At 38.0% G+C, this 19,366-nt stretch overlaps 1 long non-coding RNA gene across 1 annotated transcript in view; it reads left to right on the top strand.

The window, feature by feature from the left end:
- LOC133631552 (uncharacterized) overlaps positions 1 to 19,366 on the top strand; it is a 47,374-nt gene that overhangs the window by 25,559 nt on the left and 2,449 nt on the right. The window contains exons 3-4 of the long non-coding RNA XR_009821485.1: positions 11,699 to 11,816; positions 18,360 to 18,452. This is a non-coding gene — a long non-coding RNA (uncharacterized LOC133631552). The remainder of the gene's footprint in view (positions 1 to 11,698; positions 11,817 to 18,359; positions 18,453 to 19,366) is intronic.

Here is a 19,366-nt window from a genome sequence, read left to right as displayed (position 1 = left end):
AGAATGAGGACCTAAAATGGAACCTTGATGAACACCAGTAGTATAACTAAAGAAGTTGAACAAATGACTCCTGACTGCATCTGAAGTAAAAAAGCTACAGCAACACCTGCGTTACATACATCACATTATGAATAAACATGTTAAGTGCCAAAAAAGGAGAGGACTGAAAGGGGTGCCTTGAGGAACGCCTCTGTTATGTAAATCATAGTCGTCCGAGTTCTTCTATACAAGAGCAGAAGTGTACTTCTCAAATTTTCTTTTCGTCCAGGGGTTGGCAACCCAAAATGTTGAAAGAGCCAAATTGGACCAAAAATACAAAAAAAAGATCTGTCTGGAGCCGCAAAAAAATAAAAGTGTTAAAATGATGACAACATATGATGTAAATATGCCTTATTAGCACTTCATAACAACTCAATAATATCAACAAAGCTCACCTTTGTGCATTCACACACAGTATAAAACGTTTGGTAGACAAATTGAGACAAAGGACTGGCATAAAAGACGTCTTTCTGACGCAACGTCTGAGAAAGTTGTAAATGTAAACAAACTGTTGAGTCACAGTGCACACAACAGTGAGTTCAAGAGCCGCTGACATTTGTAGGACAAAACGGCGCTCGCCGGATACTCTCGTTAGTGAAGCGTAAATACAAACATATTTAACAGTGGGCTTTCTAACAATTAGAAAGGTTTGTGTCGTGTTTGTCCTCCGACTGAAACCATATTACAACAAAAAATATACAGTATTTTTCACCCCATGTTTTTTCCATTACCAAACATTTTTGAAAAAGCTCCATGGAGCCACCAGGGCGCCGCTCAAGGGCCGCATGTGGCTCTAGAGCCGTGGGTTGCTGACCCCCGTTTTCGTAAGACAATATTTTCGGTATATTAGATGACATTTTTACCTGACGTGTTTCAACTGTCATCTGCAGTCTTCTTTAGAAGGGTCGCTTATAATAACAGCTGATAGGCAACACGTCACAGTGGTCAGGTGACCCTTCTGAAGATGACTGCAGATGACGGGCGAAACATGTCAGGTCAAAATTCCATCTTATACACGGAAAATATTGTCTGACTAAAAGAACATTTGAAAAGTACATGAAAGAGAAGACATAATGAACCTTTTTGAGCAGGAGCAGGAGTGTTTTTAGGAATGTGCTGTGTAATGCTGACTCAGGTTGATTTTAATTAACCCTTTTGGGTTACTTGTACTTATTTGACCGATTTGCTATTGATTTGAAAAATTACAATAGATACTCCTGTGCAAGTCGACTATCTCTAAATTTGCAAACATCGTTTCATGTAGTAAATCATCATCATCATTCACTGCAGTCGCATCTTCTCGTTGACGGTTGAAGGTCATGGTTCGCCAGTAGCATCGGTTTATAGCTATTTGCAGTCTTGACAGCATTGATGCTTCCATGTCGTGATATAATCAATCTATTTGCACCTTTGTCGTCCTCATTTCTCTATTTTACCTTCTGGGAGTTGAGTTAGAACCCCACAGTGTGTTGATTGATTGGCCAAAGAACATATTTATCCTTTCCATACATAATGTCCATCAGAAGCTTTCTTTATTAGTACTTCTTCATTGGTTATTCTTTCTTTCCAGGATGCCTTTCATAACTTACATATCCACCACATCTCAAAAGAGTCCGATCTTTCAATTGATTTACAGTACCGTTCAAAAGTTTGGGGTCACATTGAAATGTCCTTATTTTTGAAGGAAAAGCACTGTACTTTTCAATGAAGATAACTTTAAACTAGTCTTAACTTTAAAGAAATACACTCTATACATTGCTAATGTGGTAAATTACTATTCTAGCTGCAAATGTCTGGTTTTTGGTGCAATATCTACATAGGTGTATAGAGGCCCATTTCCAGCAACTATCACTCCAGTGTTCTAATGGTACAATGTGTTTGCTCATTGGCTCAGAAGGCTAATTGATGATTAGAAAACCCTTGTGCAATCATGTTCACACATCTGAAAACAGTTTAGCTCGTTACAGAAGCTATAAAACTGACCTTCCTTTGAGCAGATTGAGTTTCTGGAGCATCACATTTGTGGGGTCAATTGAACGCTCAAAATGGCCAGAAAAAGAGAACTTTCATCCGAAACTCGACAGTCTATTCTTGTTCTTAGAAATGAAGGCTATTCCACAAAATTGTTTGGGTGACCCCAAACTTTTGAACGGTAGTGTAGTTATTCTCCAAGTCTTGGCACTATAACACAAAGTAAATGGTAAATAGTACTTAAAGGGCTGCTCTAATGTTGACAACATTGGCACTTTTTTCATAGTTCTCCCAAATATACTTAATTACTGCCAAACTATACACAGTAATGATTTTAGGCGTGTTTTCTAACGAGTGTCAGCACATGTTGGAACGCTATCTTTTAGCACCAAAATGCCTGCTGACGTCATCTGACTGAAGCCAATTTCATATTGTCGGGGTATGTGTTTTGGTAGCAGCTCCATTTCGAATCATGCTATTTTTGCGCATACTTTTAATCAGTGAAAATGTCTGCCAGGTGCATTGTTGCAGGTTGTAGAATACAACTAAAGAAGGGCTGATGGTGCCAATTTCAGGAAATTATGGACCTCTCCAGTCAAAATTACTTGCGCAAAATGGAACGTACCAAGCCAGACGAGTGTAATTTGCAGCGATCATTTTAATTATTCTGACTTGAAAGAAGGATTTTGGTCGGAGTTTGGATGGTTTTAAAAGTAAAAAAAATAATGTAAAGTTAAATGCAATCCTGGAAAGCAGGAGTACCCAGGACAGTAACATTTTCTGTCAGAATCTTTGGAAAAACGGAGAAGAGCATCCCTGGCGATCAGAAGAAGGTTAGCCGCAAGTTTTCTATTTTGCGTCCTCTTCCACTGATGTTTTCCTCAAGATGCTTGAGGAAATGCTGAAAGAGCATGAGGACACACATGCTATGATGTCTGTAAAAGAGGGCATGGAAGTCCAAAAATGTCAATTCTTTTATATTTATTTTTTGCTAATGTTAACCGTATTTGTTTTTAAGTAATTATGGAGTGACAAACACAAGCAATGAAATGGTTGAAATAAAACTTACATGCCTTTATCCACACTGTCAATGCGGGGAAATGGGTTCCAGTTCTGCGGATGAAGTCACACAAAGAGGGGACATAGAAGGAAAGGGGGTGTTCTAAGTACAGTTATTTATCTACCTGTCACTCAAAAACTAATTTGTATTATGGGAAATGACTATCAGATTCATGTTCAGCACCAAAATATACATAAAGATAACTTGTCAGTGAAATGTCGGCCCTCTGAACACTATTGGTCATTTAAGTAATGTAAACCATCGCTCTAAGTCTTGTTTTCTTAATGTTGAAACTGAGGACGTAATTTCATTGTTATACATTTCACTCTATGTATTTACTTTATTTCAGGGACATTTACCTTGTTTTTAATTTGAATCAAAATATTTGTATCAATTTTATGTATGTTCTTTTATATTCTACTTTGCAATTTTAATGACATCTAACTTCAGAGGTTCCACCTTATTATTATTATTATTAGTAGTGCAGATTTGTCATCATTGTTCCTATTAAGGAATTGAAGATTCAGCTTTTAAAAAAGGAAGCAATAGGTTAGCACTTGCATGTTTAGTTTTTTTTGTAAATACAATGTTATTACACGCCTGTGCGCCAGTCTGCCATGAGATCATATTTGAATTAGAGATTAACATGTACTAAAACTCAATCAGCCTCATGGGTGCCAGACTTCTTTTCAAAGTGATTAAGAAGAGGAACATCATGCATAACTTGCATGCAGCTTTTCACTCATGGATCTTGGGTGTTAATAATCTGTTCTTGTATGTATTTATTAATCACTTGATACGACACACTCAGTCAGGTATGCCTTGTCCTGATTCTGGATAACTTTGTCTAATTGTTTCTGCTTGTTTGACACAAGTGAGACTTTTTAATGGTTTTCTAACAGTAATATGCGTCCCAAAGTCTGTTTACCAAACAAGAAAAATATGTCATCTCCCTCACGTGTTTGTTGCACCTTCAAACAAGAAAAATATGTCATCTCCCTCACGTGTTTGTTGCACCTTCAAGAAAAAAAGGCGCAAGAAAAAAATTATGTTGGATTTGCAGCTTTTCATAATGTCTTTAAAAAGAACATAATTAGGCTTCACTACACACTTTTAAGTAAAGGTCTGCCAAATAGTCAGTCAGTCAGCTACAGGACGTGAGAGTTATACGTTTGATGACTTTGTTTTTCTTCAGTGAATAGGCTAACCTAGCATGATGTTGCTGTTACAATGTGACTGTAACAGGCTTCACTACACACCTTAAAATAAAGCGCTGCCAACGAATCAGTCCGTAAGCTAAAGATGACAGAGTTAAACGGTTGAATACTTTGTTATTTTTCAGCGAAAAGGCTAATCTCGCATGATAATGCAGTAAAATGTGATTATAAAAGGCTTCACTACACACCTTAAAATAAAGTGCTGCCAACTAGTAAGTCCATCAGCTACAGACACAGAGTTATACAGTGATTCATTTGTTATTCTTCTGTAGAAAGGCTAACCTAGCATGATGTTGCTGTCACAAAGTGACTATGACAGGCTTCACTACCCAACTTAAAGTACCAGTGGAGTGGAAAAACAAGTTGACGTCGCTTATTTGTATTTCATTGTATCCATCAAACCATGTAACATCACAAAATGCCACAATTTCAGTCAGCCATTTTGAATATTTTGGCAATATTCGTACATTCAGTGTAACAACGCTTCTGCCCTCTGACCATATTATCAGATCAGTCAAACTGGAAATACACAAACATTGGACATAGTTGTGCTGTTCATCATTCACAATCCTTATGCAAGTAAAGAACACATATGCTTGGCTTTTATTTAAGCGTTCAAAATCGTAAATAAATAGCTAACAATTAAGTCAACAGATCGAGGGTCCTCTATTGCGCTCATTATACTCTCTAAAAACATCCAGAAAGCGCTAACAATACTCCATGTACATGTTCATCCATCCATCCATTTTCTACCACTTGTATCGTGACCTGAAAATTAACGAATATGAGTGATATTATTATAATAAACGCCAATGCAGGCGGACTATTTTAGTGGCGCATTGATAGCAGTGAGCTAATGCTAGCTTACGCTGCTTCTGCTCCGTCTCAAACTTGCAATAATAAATTTGAGATTATATTTTATGCATCGCTCACCTGGTAGTAGACAAATGTGGCCATTGACAGAAAGGCTGGTCGACTCACAAAAAGACGTGGTTGCGGCAACTTTTTGTGTAACCCTTCATAAGGATTGCGATTGAATCTTCATCCAAACAGAATTATGTGAGCGTCATGTCGGTCGGCATCCTAGCAAGAGTGGAAATATTACAATACGTCTTTGTTTTATTATGGTTAGTTTGTATGTTTAGCACCTAGCAATGCTGCTGATGCTATTGTGTCACAATAAAGCTGCATCCATTTAGCACTCGGCTTCTAAAACGTATTGCTCGTCCTCTTTGTGTTCGGTCTCAAAAATATAAGGTTCTGTATCATAATGTTTCCAAAAGTGATTGTTGTTGGCTCTCACAAAGTCTGCTTGATTAGCATTGTTGGTAGGGAAGGGATCTGTGGTTACTAAACGCTACGTCACAGATCACGTGACTGGCTTCCTCAATATCTTTCAAAATTACATGGGAATTTTTAGTGTGATTGTATACTATTTTGATCATATCTATCTGTTCGCAAACTTTGGAAGTTTTTCGGTGTCATGAATCAGATATATATGATAATAGCTTGCCATGAATTGATTAACGTGGACCCCGACTTAAACAAGTTGAAAAACTTATTCGGGTGTTACCATTTAGTGGTCAATTGTACGGAATATGTACTGTACTGTGCAATCTACTAATAAAAAAGTTTCAATCAAAGCTTCAAAATAGAGGCCTCTTGTTTTTCCACTTTACTGGTACTTTAAAATAAAGCTCTGCCGGCTAGTCAGTCAGTAAGCTACAGATGACAGAGTTATCCGTTTGATTACTTTGTTTTTTTCAGTGAATCGGCAAACCTAGCATGATGTTGCTGTCACATTGTGAGTGTAAAAAGCTTCGCTACACACTTTAAAATAAATGTCTGCCCAACTATTTAGTAACTAAGCTCCAGAAGACAAAGTTATATATTTGATTACTTTGTGATTTTTCAGTCAACAGGCTAACCTAGCATGATGTTGCTGTCACATTGTGAGTGTAAAAAGCTTTGCTACACACCTTTAAATACATTTCTGCCTAACTAGTTACTAACTAAGCTTCAGACGACAAAGTTATATATTTGATTACTTTGTGATTTTTCAGTGAATATGCTAACCTAACCTTGATGTTGCTGTTATGTAATGTTAGCATTGAAGCTCACATTGCTATGCTAGTGTTGCTAACATCTGTGTCCTCCTGTCCCACTCCTTAAAGTTGCGTTGGTGTTTGTGATGCATGGTATATGTGATACATGGTATATGTTATGTTGGACAAGTGCAGATTCACAGTGTGTAAGTAAAAAGTCGACATTAGCGCTTCTTGGAGACAAACACAGCTCATTAGCATTGAAGTTTCAAACACACTAAACCGCATCTTTCCGGTAGGAATTGGAATTGATAAAATTTTTGCGGTTCAGATTTCACTTTCAATTCTGCTTAACGATTTGGTTCTTTATTGGTTGTCTTATCGATTATTGGTTAAAAAAAAAACGTGGATTAGCGTCAATTTTGTTTGGTTTAGAGGTAACAAGACCTTACAAAGCCAAAAGTGATGTCTTAAGTAGCAAATAGAATAGAAAAAAATACTTTCTTTGAAAATAAATATAAGAAATTAATATTATTCGATATAATCTAGCAAAATAAAACGTGAAAATTATCCAGAAATGTAAGGTTTACATTAACGTTTACTTAAACTGTTTGAGGGTTTGTATTTAGTGCTGAGAATATTTGTCATCTCCCTAGAAAATATAAAATGACATTACAGACAGTTATGTTTGGGGTCCTGTGTGATGAGAAAGGAAGTGGGTGGCAATATAGAAAGAGGTGTGTATAGCAGATGAGAGGAAAAGTTGTCGTTATGAAAGTAAAAGCCGGTGCTTGAAAACTGCTTTGTTTGATATTAAGAATAAAGCCTGCATACTGCCAGGAAATGTGGCGTCATCATTCCCAGGAATCAAGACTACTCACCGAGCCAACTAAAGAGATCAGCGCGTCCATAATTACGGTTTGTGTCTGAAGATACGCCCAATGATAATAAGGTAACGTTGGGAATGACTAAGTGAAAATCTGGTTGGAGAAAACATGCAACCAACTGACGACAATTTAACATTTATTCCAGCACTGAAAACCAGCATCTACTACAGCAAATAGGTGCAAGAATTTTCCCACAAACTTAGTCACTGTGTGGTGACATTCGTAGCCAAAATCTGTCTCTTGTCATGCTTATCTAAAGGAGAAAGCCTTTGTTTCAATTCAAGCAGCACTAAGTAACTTTTCGACCTTCATAAATATGTTCATAAATTTTGGGATGATACAGTTGAATGACACCTTTGTCATGGCCTGAGGGGGTCTGCATCGCTTTCACTGGCACTTAGCGACTTTGAGGAGGGTGGCAGGTACCCTGCCACACAAAAACTACAAATGTGATGACTTGCTTTACAGCAGACCTGGGCATTCTGCGGCCCGCGGGCCGCATCCAGCCCTTTGTGCGTCCCTGTCCGGCCCGCGTGAGGCCAATTATAAATTACAAAATAAATTTAAAAAAGTATCTATGTCGAGTGTGCAATACAACGGTGCTGCTTTTGTTTTGAAAATCGTTATTTGTATTACTACCGTGTGGACGTATGCGTGTGCGTGATTGTGAGTGAATGTGAACAGCTGCAATTACAAAATAAAGTTGAAAAAACATCTATGTCCTGCGCGCAATACAACTGTGCTGCTTTTATTTTGAAAATTATTATTTAAGGGCGTGTGTCCGTGTGTAACCTGCAAGTGAAGGTGCACATGCAGCGACAAGTGATGCACGGTTTACACCCGAGACGCTAAAAAGAGAAAAGTTGATGAGGAATGCCGTGTTTTCAACAAGACATGGACTGCAAAGCAACGTTCCCTCTAAGGTGCGTGCCTGCGCAATTGCGCACTGCTCAAGCGTCCGCTGCGCGCAGCAAGTATATATGCCGCGCACCAAATCAAATCCCATCTGAATTCTAAACAAAATAAACATATTTATTCTATGGAATTTTGCAATGCAACTTTGAGTGACAGTGACAACAAACGGCCCTAATGGTGTTCGTCAACACCGTTTACAACACTGTTCAATTGAACACCGTTCAATTATTGTAACGTCTATCGAGATGCTTCGAGGACAGGAATTATATCGATCACTTTATTGAGCAAAACTGTTTATATTCGGACATAACCACACCAAAAACATGAGTAAAACAATTCTATCTCGAAAAACTAGTCATTTTCTGCCGTACAAACCAGGCCAAAACCAACTTGTCATCCGTCACCAACACGCATAGCACTAAACCACTGGTGCGTTTATGGCCACACAAAAAGTCGGACAACTCAAACACCACACAAAGTTACGCTATGACTCCTCAGTCATACGTGTGCTTATTTTACTGTCATTTATTATTAATGTTAATTTATTTATATTAGTCATGGAATGCTGTTACACACACTATGTTGAAGTATTACTATTATTATTAATTATTATTATTATTATTATTATTATTATTTATCTTACGGTATATATCAAAAATAATATTGAGCAAAATTTAATTGAAATATTGTCGATGTGGCCCTCCAGCAGTGCTCGGGTAGCTCATGCGGCCCCCGGTAAAAATTAATTGCCCACCGCTGCTTTACAGCATACGTCACTCCACCCTTCCCACATTCGTTACTAAGACGTAAGTCGATGCGAACGTCTACCTGCAATTTCTGCTATCATGGCAGAAGCTGCAAAATAACCGAAGAAACGAAAAGTTTTTTCTGATGAGACAAGAAAACATGACGCTACCCGGATAAAAGGATAGTTAAGGATCACTCGCTAGCGTGAGCTCAAAGACGAGGAGGGATTTCAGACCAATGCTGTCTTGGCTCTAAGTCCTGAAAATGTGCGCACGTCCGCAATTGTAGTCCGAGTAGTCATAAGCTTCTTCTTTTTCTCTACATTTGTATGTGGCATTCATCTTCCGCTGTTGCCATTTCTAATATAAAGTTGCGTAAAGTTCTTACTTATATCTGTCAGTAGACTAGCTATCAAAGCGCTAAAAGCTGTAGTGGGTTTACATAATTCACCCACGGAATTTTAGTTATTAAGTTCCGGTCGGACGTTTTTTCACAGGACACATTTCCGGCGTTGATGCTGCAATATTGAGCCACGGATGAGAAGATGCTGCTCCGTTGTTGATTTAAGTAAAGTCTGAATGTCATTTAAACAGTTAGCTCCATCTTTTGACACTTCTTCCACTCCCGTCCTTGCACGCTACACCGCTACAACAAAGATGACGGGAGAAGACGCTGTGGAAGGTGAGCCACGTAGGTAAGACCGCCCACAAAACGGCGCATCCTGAAGTGACTGTCAGAAAGCTACTTGAAGATGATCTGTAAAACATAATCTATTCAACATTTTGACCAAAGAACCACCATTGCATGTTATGTAGACCACAAGATAGTGTTTTAAATTTAGAAAAAAATCATTATATGACCACTTTAATGCGCCCTATTGTCCGAAAATACGGTAAGTAATTTTCGGTGAACTGATCAAAACGACAATGCTAATGTTAGCTATTGGAAATTTGCGTGGTTGCAATAAAAAGCCACCAACTTATTAGTTTGCCGTTCCACACCGACATTACCAGTCGCGCAACAAACTCAAAAGTACTGTATGAAAAAAAAAAAAACATGCAATGACTGCAAACTTAAAAATATAAAGTTTGAGTAAAATATGTAGGTTCCTACTGTGGAAAGATCAGTCAGACTGACTGACTAACTCCATACTCTGGTCCTCATGAGAACTGTGGTATTCCTTCAGGCAAAACACTACTGCTTTGGTCCACTGCCGTCGCCGAAATCAACCAAAACTGAAAGTTCTAAAGTGGGGCGGTGTTAGGACCTCTTGTCGCTGTGCTCGCGTTACTGCTGCTGGGACGAGATCAAAGCGGTTCAGAAACACGGCATTCATTTTGCAGTTATAGCGTGTTGTGAGGTAAAATATTTCAACATATTGCTTGTATTTCTTCCTTTTGTCGAAATAGCAACCGTGCAATTGTTGCACGTAGCGCTGTTGCAATCTTTTTTCGTAAAATATAGCCAAAAACGGGAGTGTTTCTGCCGCCTGCATGCCATGATTCTTGCTGTCTGACGTCACCACGCACGTTGCCAGGTGACATCATTCCTGCCTGCAGGAATCATTAAAGGGAATCCTTTGAAAAAATAGCAAGTGATTCTAAGGAATTGATCAACTGGGAGGCGGTTCTGAACATCAAACAGTTTTCTGTTCCCATTTATACTTCCCAGCTTACTATGAAACACTTTTAAACTGATTAAACTAATAACCATTTTGACTATGCATACAGCCGCGATCAAACGTTTACATACACTTGTAAAGAACATAATGTCATGGCTGTCTTGAGTTTCCAATCATTTCTACAACTCTTATTTTTTGGTGATAGAGTGATTGGAGCACATACTTGTTGGTCACAAAAAACATTCATGAAGTTTGGTTCTTTTTTGAATTTATTATGGGTCTACTGAAAATGTGACCAAATCTGCTGGGTCAAAAGTATACATACAGCAATGTGAATATTTTATTACATGTCCCTTGGCAAGTTTCACTGCAATAAGGCACTTTTGGTAGCCATCCACAAGCTTCTGGCAAGCTTCTGGTTGAATTTTTGACCACTCATTTGACAAAATTGGTGTAGTTCAGCTAATTGTGTTGGTTTTCTGACATGGACATGTTTCTTCAGCATTGTCCACATGTTTAAGTCAAGACTTTGGGAAGGCCATTCTAAAACCTTAATTCTAGCCTGATTTTGCCATTCCTTTACCACTTTTGACGTGTGTTTGGGGTCATTGTCCCGTTGGAACACCCAACTGCGCCAAAGACCCAACCTCCGGGCTGATGATTTTAGGTTGTCCTAAAGAATTTGGAGGTAATCCTCCTTTTTCATTGTCCCATTTAAAGCACCAGTTCCATTGGCAGCAAAACAGGCCCAGAGCATAATACTACCACCACCATGCTTGACAGTGGGAATGGTGTTCCTGGGATTAAAGGCCTCACCTTTTATCCTCCAAACATATTGCTGGGTATTGTGGCCAAACAGCTCAATTTTTGTTCCATCTGACCACAGAACTTTCCTCCAGAAGGTCTTATCTTTGTCCATGTGATGTCGGATGAAACACAAATTGAGCTGTTTGGCCACAATACCCAGCAATATGTTTGGAGGACATGACACTACGTTTTTTACAAGTGTATGTAAACTTTTGATCGCGGCTGTATATTTGGGATGGTGTACAGTCTTGTATGTGTCCATTTTATTTTGTGGTCCATTAAAAGTGGTTTAAAAACCCGGAGGTAAACACAAGACTTGGGTCGGGGGGTTTCCCATCACATCTAAAAACTGTATCCAACCTAATCGTTCTGCTTTGTAATCCAATTAGATGGCGATCATTCCTGTTCAACTGGGGGTGATGGTGCTCAACCTCGCTAGATGAAGCCCCGTGATCCAGATGGGAAGAAACGCAGCCCTTGGCTTAACAAATCCTCCTTTGTTTCTGGGTGAGTGTGTGTGAGAGCTGAGTGATCTCCATTGAGAGGAGGGGATGGGTAAACACTGCTCGTTCTATGGAACTACACATTGTAAACACACAGCGCTCATTAACTATAATGAGATGTTATGAGCAAGCCTTGAGCTCATTGTGTGTGTTTTTCTGCCGAAGAGGCTGCCTCGCTGTTGTTGTTGTTGTTGTTGTTGTTGCAAAGATGCAAAGTGAATCGTGGGTTTTTAGGCAGGGTAACAAAAGAAACACCGCACTCCTCTTGTAGTTTCCATGCACTAATCATCGACATCAGGGGAGCTGCTTTAGAGAAAACACCTAGCTTGGTCTCTCCTGCAGCCTTCCGTGCCCTATCTCTGCCCCTTGCAAGCTGTATCCACCGCTATTCACGCAGGACCTCACTTCTTCTGTTCTGCGGTCGGGAGAGTCTCGTCCTGCCCGCTAACGCGTAATTAGAGGAAGGTCTTTTTTTAATGAGGATGACACCGACCCATGCTGGGTCAACGTGACCTTTCTTTAGATCGCCAACCCCCGGTGGCATTCCAGACAATCCTACCCACTTGGTGTATTTTCTCAAAGAGTGACCAGGAGTAAACGGGATCTTGCTGCCTATTTGAAAGAGGCGTGTATTTGATCGGAGGCCTTTGTTTTGTGCAAATGTGTGTGTCAGGGTGGACACATTGCTGGGAAAAATGTGCCTCCTAAAAAGAGTTAAAAAAAGAGTTATTTTTGCTTTTTAATGAGCAATTTAAAATTGTCTTGGAAAGATTTCTTGAAATAAGACATATTTAAGCTTTAAAAAACTCAAAAGTGATCTTGAAATTAGCAATTAATATATAATATCAACTGTACTTACTTGTATTGTGAAGTTTTGTGTCTTATAACAAACTTGTGATGCTCAAAAGTAGTATTGTTTGCCTAAAAACACGTTTTTATGTCTCACTGAAAAAATACTATTCATGGGATTGTGCTTGTATTAACTTTGATTAGATTAGATTTAGATTTATTGGTCCCCATTGGGGAAATTCATTTTCACTGCCCTACATTGAAACAGTAGACATTACACATCACAAAACAAATATAACAAAAATACATCATACATTACCGACACATTTATAGGCTTGTCAGACAGGTCGGCCGGGCCTGCTGTTAAGGGCGGCTATAGCTGCAGGGATCAGGCTTTTCCTGAGGCGGGCCCTCCGGAATTTGATGGTTCTGTACCTGCACCCTGATGGTAGTGGGATTATGTACTGGTGTAGTGGGTGACTGATATCCTGGACTATCGTTTTTGCCAGTCGAGTGATGGACCTGTGGTTTAGATCTGAAATGTTGGGTGTGGGTAGGCCGATGATTTTAGCTGCTTTGCTTGGATATTTTGAAAAATGCAAGTTATTTTTGCTTGTAATGAGCAAAACAATCTGCCAGAAATGTAAAATTTCTTGAAATAAGACATATTTAAGCTTTAAAAACTCAACAGTGATCTTGAAATTAGCAATTAAAACACAATATTAGCTATAATTACTAGTATTGGGAAGTTTTGTGCGTTATAACACACTTGTGATGCTCAAAAGTAGTATTGTTTGCCTAAAAAGAAGTTCTTATGTCTCGCTGAAAAAATACTATTCATGGGATTGTGGCTTGTATTAACTTTGTTTGGATATTTTGACGAGAAATTTGAAATGTATACTCGGTTTTCCAGTGCAACTTCCAAAAAACATCAACAGAACAACATCATCCTAGTGTTGTGTTCTAGGTAAAAAAGCAAATTATTGTACTTTCTAATAATTAGGGCTGTCAAAAACAACGACTTAACTTGTGGTAATTCACACAAAAGTGTCGTATTAGTCATAACGCAGAATAATCACAAAGTTTATTTTGACCTTGCATTTTATCTTAAAGGGGTCCTACTGTGCAAAACCAACTGTTCATACTTATTCGTGCCTGCTGCTGTTTGGGTTCTGCATAGTTCCCAAAAATGAAACCATTGAGGCATTGCAGAGATTTTTATAAAACAATTTAATATTGCCTTCCTTCATACTTCTTCCAAACGAGCCATACGTCCGAAAAGGAGTAGGAAGACGCAGAGCCTTTTTAATCCTACCTCCTTTTCATATCATGACAATTTTGTCCCATTTCTTTGTTCTCTGTTTGTAACAGAACAGTGAATAAATAAATGAATATACCATAGTAAGTAAACAAATAATAAATACATAAATCATTGTCTCAAAAAAAAAAAGATTCAAGATGTTTATCATAATTGTTATTCTTTGTACTTTGTGAACACTTGTAGTTTAAACAGCCTCTTAAACTGAATCATATTGGTGCTTTGTTTGATTTCTTTGGTTAATCCATTCCATAATTTAATTCCACATACGAATATGCTAAAAGTTCTTTTTTGTAACACCGTTAGTGAATAAGGCAAACATTTGTAGTTGTTTCCCCATATTTCTACACAATAACTCAGATATGGTAACACTAGCGAGCAGTAGAGAATATGAAGTAATTTTTGGTCCAGATCATATTTTGCTTTATTCATTATTGATGTGTTTCTTGTTACTTTATGTTGTATATTTTTTACAAGAAGTTTCCAGTTCATTTAATCATCTATTATTACACCCAAAAATGTGTTTTATTTTACCCTTTCAATATATACTTTGTCTATTTGTGTTTAACTTTCCCTTCCACTGTTAACGAATAGCATTATTTCAGATTTACTGGGATCTGTTTTTGTCAAACCATTTTTTTAATGTGTTAATTTCTTCTGTTATTATTTGTATTAGCTTCTGTGTGTTCTCTCCTGAACAAAACACAGTCGTGTCATCTGCAAATAATACTAACTTTTGTAACTTTACATATGTCGCTTATTTAAAGATTGAACAATTTTGATCCTAGTATTGACCCCTGAGGTACGCAACATGATATTTTCAGCTCTGTAGACGTGTGTTCGCCTTTCTTCACATATTGCTTCCTGTTGGTTAAGTAGATTCTCACCCAGTTTAAGACCAACTCCATGATTCCATACCATTTTCATTTGTTTATTAAGATATTGTGATTGATTGTGTCAAATGTTTTTGTTAAGTCCATAAACACTGCAACAGCACATATTTTGCGATTTATTGCATTGGTGATCTCTTCCGTTACTTCGATTAATGCCATTGATGTTGAAATGTTGGCTCTATATCCTATCGGTTGTATGTGTTTCATTTTTTATTCATAAATGTGTCCAATATTTTGTTAAACAATTTTTCAATGATTTTAGAAAATTGTGGAATTACAGAAACAGGTATGTAGTTTGTAAACTGGTGTTTGTCTACAGCAGGGGTCACCAACGCGGTGCCCGCGGGCACCAGGTAGCCCGTAAGGACCAGATGAGTAGCCCGCCGGCCTGTTCTAAAAATAGCTCAAATAGCAGCACTTACCAGTGAGCTGCCTCTATCTTTTAAATTGTATTTATTTACTAGCAAGCTGGTCTCGCTTTGCCCGACATTTTTAATTCTAAGAGAGACAAAACTCAAATAGAATTTGAAAATCCAAGAAAATATTTTAAAGACTTGGTCTTCACTTGTTTAAATAAATTCATTAATTTTTTTACTTTGCTTCTTATAACTTTCAGAAAGACAATTTTAGAGAAAAAATACAACCTTAAAAATGATTTTAGGATTTTTAAACACATATACCTTTTTACCTTTTAAATTCCTTCCTTTTCTTTCCTGACAATTTAAATCAATGTTCAAGTATTTTTTTTTTTAAATGTATTGTAAAGAATAATAAATACATTTTAATTTAATTCTTCATTTTAGCTTCTGTTTTTTAGACGAATAATATTTGTGAAATATTTGTTCAAACTTATTATGATTAAAATTCAAAAAAAATATTCTGGCAAATCTAGAAAATCTGTAGAATCAAATTTAAATCTTATTTCAAAGTCTTTTGAATTTATTTTAAAATGTTTGTTTTGGAAAATCTAGAAGAAATAAAGATTTGTCTTTGTTAGAAATATAGCTTGGTCCAATTTGTTATATATTCTAAAAAGTGTAGATTGGATTTTAACCTATTTAAAACATGTCATCAAAATTCTAAAATTAATCTTAATCAGGAAAAATTACTAATGATGTTCCATAAATTCTTTTTTTTAAGTTTTTCTCTTCTTTTTTCCGGTTGAATTTTGAATTTTAAAGAGTCGAAATTGAAGATAAACTATGTTTCAAAATTTAATTGTCATTATTTTCATGTTTTCTCCTCTTTTAAACCGTTCAATTAAGTGTAAATATCATTAATTATTAATAATAACATAGAGTTAAAGGTAAATAGAGCAAATTGGCTATTTCTGGCAATTTATTTAAGTGTGTATCAAACTGGTAGCCCTTCGCATTAATCAGTACCCAAGAAGTAGCTCTTGGTTTCAAAAAGGTTGGTGACCCCTGGTCTACAGTCTTGTAAATTGGTACGACTTTTGGTATTTTAATTTTTATCTGGGAATTTGCCTGTTTGAAATGATAGGTTGCTGATATATCTTAAAGATTCTGAAATCTCTTCAATAACCTTTGTTATCGTTTCCATATACATTTCGTTACAATCAGTAACGGTAATCAGTAATTTGTTTTTTAGAATTGCGTATGAACCTTGACTGCAGCTGTGTTTGATTGATTGCTTCCATGTTTTTCAAAACTCTTGCTCAAATTTGACTGACATGTGTACCAATTTTAGTGGTGATTCATCAAAACACTGCACAGTTACAACGGGTGTTGGTAGAGTACATTAAACTGTGTGAGGGATTTGAAATCAATCTGCAATGTAAGGTCAAATTATGGGGTTTGATAACAGCGACACAGAGTGGTGTTAATTTTTTGCATGCGGCAGACGCCACGACATATCCTCCAAAAATTCAGTTTTTCAGAGGGAAGACCCAAGCTGTACTATGTTCTTTGTTGGAAGGCTCACTGTGCCACACTTTGAAAACCCCTGACCTGAACTATTGAAGGCAGAATCAAACGACAGACAATTAATTGCGATATGGCATCTATTACGGGCGGAGGTCACTGATTGAGGATTTCCCAAAGCCTCCTTGGAAAGGACCCACCTTTTGGGCTGCTGCTTACCCAGCATGTGGGTAAGCAGGGAGGGGCCGTCAGCTGTTGCATTCAGGGTCCTAATTACCAAAAAGTGCCACAGGACAGTAGCAAATTAGAGGGAGGGGTCAGAGTCTCAACAACATGCATGGTTGACCAGCGAGTGGCTCCACCTTGCCATTAATTGCCCCCCGACCCTCTCCACCCCAATGAAGTGCCCCTTTGGTTAGATCCCCCCCACTCCCCACTACCCTACTGATTGCAAAATAATCCAAATTGGCTAACAGTTGGCTGAGATTTCTCAGGCACTTGCAGCCTGACACCTCCTAATTAGATGCTTCTATATGGTGGTTTACATTAGACAAACATTTGTGCAGACCATGGGAGATGCCAGCTTTTGTTGGAGAGCACACACAAACAAACACAGACAAACACACAAACCCACACACACACATTAAATACATTTCCAGACTGTGTATGTGCGTATCCCCGCCATAGCTTGGATTTGTATATCTGTGCACATAATGAAATTTAAATCCCGTCCCAGAGATGGCACATTGGAAGAATCCCTAATTTAGTTTAATTTGCTTGCCGAAACATCATTAACATTCTGACTGATTGGCAGAGGAGCTGTAAAATAAATTGAGAGGTGTTGTGTTCAGTCTTTTTTAGTTTGTCGGTTGTTTTGATGAATTACACATCTTTGTGGATGGATGGCACACATGCACAATGAACCTTAAACAGTTCAGTGCAGACTTCTAAATAAGGGAGTTAGTTTTTTTCTCCCAGGTTTGAGGGGGTTATGATATACAGTATTACCTCCATAGAACGTTCCGTTCCGCGACAGCGCTCACAATTTCAAACACATCCGTCTCAAATAATCTCTGCCGATTGAAATAAATTGTAATCAAAACACCACAATTTTAACATGTCTTTTAAAAAGAAAAACAAACTTTTGGGTAAGAAATGTTGTTTGAAAAACAAAACATCATGTACTACAAACAACCACAGTCCATCCATCCATTTTATATCGCTTGTCCCTTTCGGGGTCGCGGAGGGTGCTGGAGCCTATCTCAGCTGCATTCAGGCGGAAGGCGGGTTACACCCTGGACAAGTCGCCACCTCATCACAGGGCCAACACAGATAGACAGACAACATTCACACTCACAGTCGTTTTATGAAATAATGCAACAATAATGTTGAGCATTTATCTCAGGGAACAGACTTTCGTAGTTATCTGCTATGGGCTTCTTCTCTGTCGTATAACAGTAGGAATTAGAAAATCATTGATGTTCCACACAGACATATTTGGAGTTACTGTATGGGTACACATTTGTTGTTTGGACGTTTGCGGTTGCATGCCGCAAACGCTAGCTGCTGCTTGTGTGATGTGGACTGCTGCTATGGCAGGGCTGACATTTTTTAAATTGTTTCTCCTGTTTTGTCCTTTTTTTCCTCCACACTATTTTTTTTAGTTCTGATTGTTGGAAGACAGGATTGTGTCGATCTCTGTTTGACGGGTACATGGATGTGGACTGATGCTGACTCGCGGGGTGGGCTGCTACCAGGTAGGATATGTTTTCAATGTTTTGTTTCTCTGATTTGGTCGTCCGTTTCTTCTCTTTCGCACCAACTTTCTCCGGTCCTGTGGTTGGAGGGCAGGATTGTGTCGATCTCTAAACGCCAACTGTTTAACCAAAACGTATAAACAAAGCAGGAACAGCAACGGGTAACAATATACCAACTGTTTCTTGCTCAATAAAGTAATAGTCATAGTATTTGTCACAACCCTGTGACAAATACTATTACAACCAGCGGTGGGTAACTTAAATAATGCTCGCAACACAAAGCAATAATAAAAGGAGGTCATATCTCAAATTACTCGCAAACTGAGATACTCATAAATCGAGGTACCACTGTACTGTATGTGGCAATCGCAAATATGTATGCCCTCACAACACTTACGGAAGATCGTGGACAAGTCTTCCAGCAGGAAAACTGTCTAAAAAAAGAAGCACATAAAGATCATGGAGTGGCCAAAGCAGTTTCTGGACTTTAATCCGATATAAAATATGTAAAAGCAGCTGAAACTTGGAGTTGCCTAGTGACAGCTTTTAAAACCTTTCAGATTTGGAGAGTATCTGTAAAGAGGAGTGGACCAACATTCCTCCGGAGTTGTGTACAACCCTGGTGACCAACAACAAGAAAAAATATCTGACATCTGTTCTTTTCCAACAAGGGTTTCGCCAGTCAATACTTTTTACTTTGGAGTCAGATATTTACAATACTTCCAGAATCCAATACAAATAAATGTGTTGTTTTTATTAATTTATTGTTTTTAATTAAATACAGAAGTCTACTGGGAAAAAGACTGCATGGACCACAAACTGGGCACCTGTTTCAGGTTTGCATGTTCTCAAAAACCCTCCGCTAAGACTGGGCAGAACACTATCAAATCATTTATTGGATATAAATGTCTGTT

The sequence above is a fragment of the Entelurus aequoreus genome, linkage group LG02, assembly GCF_033978785.1.
Source record: "Entelurus aequoreus isolate RoL-2023_Sb linkage group LG02, RoL_Eaeq_v1.1, whole genome shotgun sequence".
NCBI lineage: Eukaryota > Metazoa > Chordata > Actinopteri > Syngnathiformes > Syngnathidae > Entelurus > Entelurus aequoreus.
Note: the sequence above shows the minus strand (reverse complement) of the source record. Positions and strands in the feature narration are given on the sequence as shown.